Source organism: Colobus angolensis, unplaced genomic scaffold (genome assembly GCF_000951035.1).
Source record: "Colobus angolensis palliatus isolate OR3802 unplaced genomic scaffold, Cang.pa_1.0 Scaffold268, whole genome shotgun sequence".
In the NCBI taxonomy this organism is placed as follows: domain Eukaryota; kingdom Metazoa; phylum Chordata; class Mammalia; order Primates; family Cercopithecidae; genus Colobus; species Colobus angolensis.
This window is the reverse complement of record NW_012115910.1, coordinates 1,900,169-1,909,059: the sequence shown is the minus strand read 5'-3', so window position 1 is coordinate 1,909,059 and position 8,891 is coordinate 1,900,169. Positions and strand designations below refer to the sequence as shown.

General features: G+C 42.0%; 1 pseudogene; it reads left to right on the top strand.

The window, feature by feature from the left end:
* Positions 1 to 5,074: 5,074 nt before the first annotated feature.
* Positions 5,075 to 5,681, top strand: LOC105515713 (annotated as a pseudogene).
* Positions 5,682 to 8,891: the final 3,210 nt, after the last annotated feature.

The window sequence follows — 8,891 nt, the reverse complement described above, 5'->3', positions numbered from 1 at the left end:
GTAATCTAAATACCCAAAGAAACAGAAATCAACAAGCAAGGCATTAAATCTATAAGAAGTAGTACTAATAGGGTTGCCAAATGAAATACAGGCTACTCTGGTCCAACTGAATTTCAGATAAACATATATATTAGTATAAACAAGTGTCAAATATTGGAAGGAAATATACTGACACTAAAAAAAAAAAAAAATGGCATATCTGAATTCATATTTACCTGAGCATCCTGTTCTCTTTTTTTCCCCTGTCTTACACTCCTAAGTGGAAAACTGGTCACCATGGTAAGAGTGATAATAATGAAATGAGAAACAAGTCTATGGTATAGGCATCAATAAAGATAAAAATTTGTTCTTTGAAAACACTAATAAAATTTATAACACCTTGACAATATCAGAGACAGCACACACAAAAGTACACAATATAAGACATAAGAAAACAGAACATCACTATAGATATTAATGACATAGAAATTAGAAGGGTATACTATGGTCTACTTTATGCCCATAAATTCAAAATCTTAGATAAAATACATAATTGCTAGAAAAACTATAATAAAAAACAAAAAATATAGATGAAAAATTTGTATTTCCTTTTTTTAACATAAAACATTAAAATTCAAACCATAATTAAATAAGTTACTCAAAATGTAAAGCACAGATGAATCTTATGAAACATTTAAAACAGAAATAACACAAATCTTAGGCAAACCCTTTCATAAACTAGAAAAAAAAAAAAAGACATTCTATTTTCTGAGGAAAAAGAGACCTTGATACCAAAATCAGACATGAATAGAAGAAAGAAAATTTCCATTTCTGACTCATTTATGGACTTGGATGAAAACATAAAAAAAAGCAAAAAGAATTAATATGTCAATGAAAGGAATATGAAAAGAATACTGCATTATAATCAAGTTCATTTTACTTTAGGGATTCTAGTTAGCTGTAGGATATTAGTGTAACAAAACAAAGGGAAACAGGTGATACAACTTTTTTTTTTTGGACAAGGTCTCACTCTGTTGCCCAGGCTGGAGTACCATGGTGTCATCTCGGCTCACTGTAACCTCCACCTCCTGGATTCAAGCGATTCTCCTGCCTCAGCCTCCTGAGTAGCTGGGACCATAGAAACCTGCCACCACATCCGGCTAATTTTTGTACTTTTAGTAGAGACGGGGTTTCACCATGTTGGCCAGGCTGGTCTCGAACTCCTGACCTCACACTTACAGTCAGGAGGTCTGCTTTCCTTGGCTTCCCAAAGTGCTGGGATTACAGACGTGAGCCATTGTGCCCCACCGTAAGTGATGCAATTATCTCAATAGGTGTTAATAAAACTGTCGCAAAACTAGGATGGTAGAAAGAAATATTTAACATTCAAAAAAATAAGAGTAAACACGTTATTTTAAAAATTTCAATATATTTCTGTTGTAAGCAAAATAATGTTCCCTACAATTATTGGAAGGTCCTGAAAAATATAATAAAGCACAAAATAGGAGCACAACAAGACTGAAAATGAAACAATGGTATCCTATTACATAGAAGGTGTATTTACCTATTGACAAAAGAATCCGTACATAAATTTTAGACAAGTGACTTCATCCAATGTGCTTCCTGATGGGATTGGATAAAAACTACATGATATCACTTCATTTTTAGTTTTTCCAAATATGTTTCTGCTGCATCTAATCAGAGACAAATCCAGAACATAGGGCATTCTACAGATAAGCATGTCTGCATACTTTTCCAATGTCAGGGAAAAGAAAAAAAACGAGCTGGAGTAACCCATTTTAGACTTTTAAAAAAACATAAAAAGACATGGAAACCCAATGAAATGAATGAACCAATGTTGAGTGTTGACTAAAAAAAGACAGTCCTAAAACATTTTTGGAACACATCAGGTATATTAGGTGATGTAATTAATGCTAACATACTTAGGTGTAAAAGTCATCACATGGCTAAATAGGAGGAGATACTTGTTCTTAACAGCTTTTTGAGAATTCTTTCTAAGCAACTTTGGCAAAAATAATTCTATCTTTCCACCTATCTATCTACTCAGAGAGCAAATATAGTAAAATTTACCTATTGGTAATTTAGGAGAATTGAAATTTGTTCGAACTTTTCTAAGAACAATGTTTTAAGAACTCTAAGAATTTGTATGTGATCAAAACAAAAATAAAAACAAAATATAACTCTATATTGGGAAGATAGTAAAATGTTAAAATAATTAAATGTTACATATTACATAATAATATTAAATATTAAATAATATTAAAATAATTAAAATATGATCACATAAAAATTCTTTATGATAGTTACATGGCAATTATGCCATAATGTTATCAAACGTGTGTGACTTTTCTTTTTTCCTGTGTCCTCTATTGACACAACTACCATATTAGTGGATTGACAAAAATCTACCAAGAGTTTTGTGCATAATTTAAACTTGCTCAAAAGATTTGAAATACTAGGGCCAATTTCACAAAAGAAAAAAATTGCATATAATATATATTACATATAAAGTATATTAGATGACATATATAATAAAATATATATGTTTATTATACACATATCCATTTATGTATATAAGTTCTATACATAAAAATCACACACATCTATACAGAAGTACAAAACAACAGAAAACGATATCTTAAACAATACTATTTATAATGGTTTCAGAAACATCTTTCAAGAAACAGTTACATAAAACATGGACAAGATTCTACTCAGAACACTTTAAAAATATATTGATAGAAACTAAATTAAAACCTATATATATATCATATTTCATTGATTAAAGGGTTCAGTATTATACACCACACCAAAGCAGATATACAGATGGAAAATAAACGTAGGAAAAGATGTTTCACATCACATCATATGGTATCAGGGATGTGGAAAGTAAAGTAAAAATGAGGTACCACTATGCACCTATTAGAAAGGCCAAAATCCAGAACATTGACCGCACCAAGTTCTGATGAGGATGCGGAGCAACAGGAACCTTCATTCAGTGGAGGTGGGAATGCAAAATGGCATGACCTCTTTAGAAGATAATTTGGAAATTTCTTATAAAACTAATGTTAAGAAAAGACCACGAGGTTTGCAGAGGAAAAATAAAGAAGTGCTTTATTTTCTAATAATAATAACAAATCTGCTGATCAGAGAGATGCTGCTTCCAAAGTAAAACAAGAGTGCACTCTGGAGATAAAGAGGGTGTCTGGCTTTTTTTTTTTGGAGGCAGAGTCTCTCTCTGTAGCCCAGGCTGGAGTGCAGTTGCGCGAACTCGGCTCACTGCAAGCTCCGCCTCCCGGGTTCACGCCATTCTCCTGCCTCAGCCCCCAGAGTAGCTGGGACTACAGGCGCCCACCACCATGCCTGGCTAATTTTTTTTTTTTTTCTTTTTTTGAGACGGAGTCTCACTCTGTTGCCCAGGTTGGAGTGCAGTGGCCGGATCTCAGCTCACTGTAAGCTCCACCTCCCGGGTTTACGCCATTCTCTAGCCTCAGCCTCCCAAGTAGCTGGGACTACAGGCGCCCGCCACCTCGCCTGGCTAGTTCTCACAGTGTTAGCCAGGAGAGTCTTGATCTCCTGACCTCGTGATCCACCCGCCTCCACCTTCCAAAGTCCTGGGATTACAAGCCTGAGCCACTGCGCCCAGCCGGGTGTCTGGCTTAAAGAGGGAAAGTTCCTGCCCCAGCTCTCAATCAGGTCTGTGTATGCAAATGAATAACTCAAATTCAATCAGGCCCGATTGGTTTGGTCTTTTCCAACCCCAAACCAGAAATCTGTTGGAAGCCTTTCAGGAGGCTAGTGGGAGGAGTTTTCTGCCATGTTATTTCAGCTCCAGACACAGGGTTACAGGAACCATTTTAGCTTAGATGTGCAAATAGGATATTCCTCTGGAGCTGCTCTCCTGGGAATAATGGAAAAAATTAACTCATTGGCCACAGTGAGTGACCCTGTGATCACTCACTACAGCCAGTGTGTTCATTTATCTTCACACTAAACATATTCTCATCATGCAGTTCAGCAATCACACTCCTTGGTATCTACCCAAAGGAGCTGCAAACATTTATCTACACATAAACCTACACAAGATGTTTACAGCAGCTTTACTCATAACTGCCAAATGCTGGATGCAATCAAGACGTCCTTCAGTAGACAAATGGATAAATAAACGCGGTACATTCAAATGATAAAATGTTCCTCGGATTTTAAAATAAGTAAGCTATCAAGCCATGAAAAGAAATGGGGGAAACTCAGATCCATGCTATTAAGTTAAATAAGCCAATCTGTAAAGGATATATACTTTAAAATTCCAACTGTATGACATTCTGGAAAAGGGAAACTATGGAGACAGTAAAACAATCAGTGCTTGCCAGGAGTCAAGGAAAGGGAGAGATGAGTAAGTGGAGCACAGAAGAGTTTCAGGGCAGTGAAGCTGCTCTGTACAATACTTTAATAGTGGACATATGTCATTATAAGTTTGTCCAAGTGTACAGAATGACTACAAGAGTAAAACCTACATACACCATGAACTCTGCATGATAATGATGTGTCAGTGTTGATTCACATCAGTTGCGACAAATGTACCAATTAGGTGGTGGATGTTGACAGTGTGGAAAGTGTGCATATGTGGGGTCAGGAGGTATATGGGCAATTTCTGTAACTTGTTTCAATTTTGTTGTAAACCTAAAACTGCTCCTTAAAAGTAGAGTCTATTAAGACTCAATATTGTAAAGATGTTTGTTCTCCCAAAATTGATTTGTACATACATTGTCATTCTATGAAAAGTCCAGTATTCTCTTTGTATGTGTGGACACTGGAAACCGATTCTAAAATCTATCTGGAAACCTAAAGGACTAAGAATAGTTAAGACATGCATGAAGAATAAACACAGGAGATTTAATCACTTGATAGTAAAACTTATTTTAAGCTATGATAATTTACTGTGCTGTTGATTCAAAAATAAACCAATAAAATCAAAGAAAGTCCAGAAATAAACGCCTCCATGTAAGTACTCTATTTAGGACAAACGTGAAAGTGTGGACCAGTGGTAACCAATGTTCCTTTCAATAAATTATGGTGGATTTTGGCACAACAGAATTACACTGAGTGACTGCGGGAGCTCCACGAGAAAGGCCCAGGCTGCTGAACATGCCCCCGGCTCCCGCGGGCCCTCCTTGGACCTGGTCTCTTAAGTTGAGGGAGGTTGAGGAGACACCGAGCATACTGCAGGCCAAATGTGACCAGCACCACAGCATCCTGGTGGAGATGGAGGGGATGCTCAGAGACCTGCAGAAGAGCCTGGAGGAGAAGGAGCAGGTGTCCAGGGCCAAAGTAGGCGCCACAGAAGAGGTACTCGAGAAGTCACCTGTCAGTGAAACATCTCGAAGATATTGTAGAAAAGCTAAAAGGAGAACTTGAAAGTTCAGACCAGGTGAGGCAGCAGACGTCACATTTGGAGGCAGAGCTGGAGAAGCACATGGCAGCCCCCAGCGCTGTGCCAGAACTATGCCATGAAAGTGGTGGGGTTGAGGCAACTTCTACTAGAATCTCAATCTCAGCAGGATGCAGCCAAGAGCCAAGCCCAGAAACAGAAGGATGTGCTTGCCCTGCTCAGGCAGCAGTTGACCCAGCTGGCAAGGAATGAGCAGCCGGCAAGAGAGAAGGACACAGTAAAGAAGCTGTAGGAACAGCTGGAAAAGACAGAGGATGGCAGCAGCTCAAAGGAGGGCACCTCTGTCTGAGTCTCCTCTGTGGAAAAAGAAGTTACTGTCAGACTTATCAAAATGCCGTACACATTTCTTACATATCAACCAACCAACCTACAGTGTTATCCAGGCCCAACTTTCTGTAGCTCCGAAAGAAGGAATGAGAGACTTGAGAGTGTCTTGAAGTCACAGAAGTAGACCTTCCTGATCCCCATTTATAAACGGACCTGTGTCACATTTGATAAACACGATCTTGGGCACAGCCCCAGGCCACCGCTGAGTGATGCAAAGCCCTCGTTGACTCTGACAGTCCCTGTAGGGTGTGTGGGAGGCCAGGAGCTCTGGGGTCTGTTGATGCAATCATTTTGTCTTTTTTCAGTGGAGCGGAGTGAGAGGTGGGCAGGACTGGGCAGCAAGTTCTGGAAGTCTGTGGGGCTGACTGGAGGACACAGCCCCTCACCCCTAGACATTGCCAACCAGAACTGACCTGTGACCTCCTCAGTGTTGATGCCGTTAAAACCAACGTTGGTGACCGTGGCGGCACGAGGGTAGGGGGGGAGGCAGGTAGGAATACTGTGTCCAGAATTGGTGGGTTCTTGGTCTCACTGACTTCAAGAATGAAGTCATGGACCCTCGCGGTGAATGTTACAGTTCTTAAGGATGGTGTGTCTGGAGTTTGTTCCTTCAGACGTTCAGATGTGTCTGGAACTTCTTCCTTCTGGTGGGTTCATGGTCTCGCTGTCAGGAGTGAAGCCGCAGACCTTCATGGTCAGTGTTAGAGCTCTTAAAGGCAACACATCTGGAGTTGTTCATTCTTCCCAGTGGGTTTGTGGTCTTGCTGCCTTCGGGAGTGAAGCTGCAGACCTTCTGGCACAGCATTGGGGGCTGCCATGTGCTTGTCCAGCTCTGCCTCCAAATGCGACCTGTGCTGCCTCACCTGGTCTGAACTTTCAAGTTCTCCTTTTAGCTTCTCTACAATATCTTCGAGATGTTTCACTGACAGGTGACTTCTCAAGTACCTCTTCTGTGGCGCCTATTTTGGCCCTGGACACCTGCTCCTTCTCCTCCAGGCTCTTCTGCAGGTCTCTGAGCATCCCCTCCATATCCACCAGGATGCTATGGTGCTGGTCACATTTGGCCTGCAGCATGCTCAGTGTCTCCTCACCCTCCCTCAACTTAGTGACCAGGTCCAAGGAGGGCCCGTTGGAACCGGCGGGGGGGCATCTTCAGCAGCCTGGGCCTTTCTCTTGGAGCTCCCGCAGTCACTCAGTATAATTCTGTTGTCCCAAAATTCACCACAATTTATTGAAAAGAACATTGGTTACCACTGGTCTACACTTTCACGTTTGTCCTAAATAGAGTACTCACATGGAGGCGTTTATTTCTGGACTTTCTTTGATTTTATTGGTTTATTTTTGAATCAACAGCACAGTAAATTATCATAGCTTAAAATTAGTTTTACTATAAAATGATTACATTTTCTGTCTTTATTCTTCATGCATGTCTTAACTATTCTTAGTCCTTTAGATTTCCAGATAGATTTTAGAATCGGTCAGCGTTACAGCTCTTAAGGGCAGCAAGTCTGGAGTTGTTCATTCTTCCCGGTGGGTTTGTGGTCTTGCTGCCTTGGGGAGTGAAGCTGCAGACCTTCATGATGAGTGTTACAGCCCTTAAAGGCAGCGTAGACCCAAGAGTGAGCAGAGCAAAACAACAACCATTCCACTGTGTGGAAGAGGACCCAAGCGAGCTGCCACTGCTGGCTAGGGCAGCCTGCTTTATTCCCTTATCTGACCCCACCCACATCCTGCTGAATGGTCTATTTTATGGAGAGCTGATTGGTCCATTTTGCAGAGAACTGATTGGTCCATTTTGAGAGAGTGCTGATTGGTGTATCTACAATCCTTGAGCTAGACAGTCACAGAGTGCTAGCTAGCTAGATACAGAGTTAACTAGATACAGAGTACCAATTGCTGTATTTACAAATTTTGAGCTAGACACAGAGTACTGATTGGTGTATTTACAAACCCTGAGCTAGACACAGAGTGCTGATCAGTGCATTTGCAATCCTTGAACTAGACGCAGAGTCAGAGTGCTAGTTCTTCAAGTCTCCACTTGGTTAACTAGATACAGAGTACCAATTGGTGTATTCACAAACCTTGAGCTAGCCACAGAGTGTTGATTGGTGTATTTACAAACCCTGAGCTGGACACAGAGTGCTGATTGGTGCATTTATAATCCTTGAGCTAGATACAGAATGCTAGAAGGAAAAGTTCTCCAAGTCCCCAGTAGGTTAGCTAGATACAGAGTGCTGATTGGTGCACATACAATCCTCTGGCTAGATATAAAAGTTCTCCAAGTTTTCATCAGGTTCAGGATGTTGGCTTCACCTCGTGGATCCTGCACCAGGCCTGCAGGCGGAGCTGCCCGCCAGTCCTGAGCCACACCTGCACTCCTCAGCCCTTGGGCTGTAGATGAGACTGGGTGCCATGGAACAGGAGGCGGCACCCCTCCGGGAGGCTCAGGATGTGCGGGAGCCCACCACAGCAGGGGAGCTCAGACATGGCGGGCTGCGGTCCTGAGCCAGTGGGGAGGCAGCTAAACCCCACTAGAATTTGAGTGCAGTGCCAGCGGGTGGCACTGCTGGGGCACGTGGCGCAACCTCCACAGCTAAGCCCCTCACTGCCCCGGGCAGGTGGTGCCAGCCAGCCACTCTGTGTATGGCCCGCCAAGCCCGTGCCCTTGCCTGCGTGAACTCACACTGGAACTGGCACTGGCCCTCGAGAGCCGCCCAGAGTCCTAGTTCTGCTGGCGCCTCTCCCTCCACACCTCCCTGCAAGCAGAGGGAGGTGGCTCCGGCCTCAGCCAGCCCAGAGAGGGGCTCCCACAGTGCTGTGGCAGGCTAAAGCGCTCCTCAAGCACCACTAGAGTAGACGCAGAGGCCAAGGAGGCACTGAGAGTGAGGACTGCTAGTACATTGTCACCTCTCAATACAGAGAAAAAAAAAAAAAAAAAAAGAAATGACAATAGATCCCTTACATAATATTGAACACAAAAATCAATTAAACCTGAATTAGTGGCCAGGTGCAGTGGCTCACGCCTGTAATCCCAGCACTTTGGGAGGCAAAGAGGGTGGATCACGAGGTCAGGAGGTTGAGACCATCCTGGCTGAAATGGTGAAACCCGTCTCTA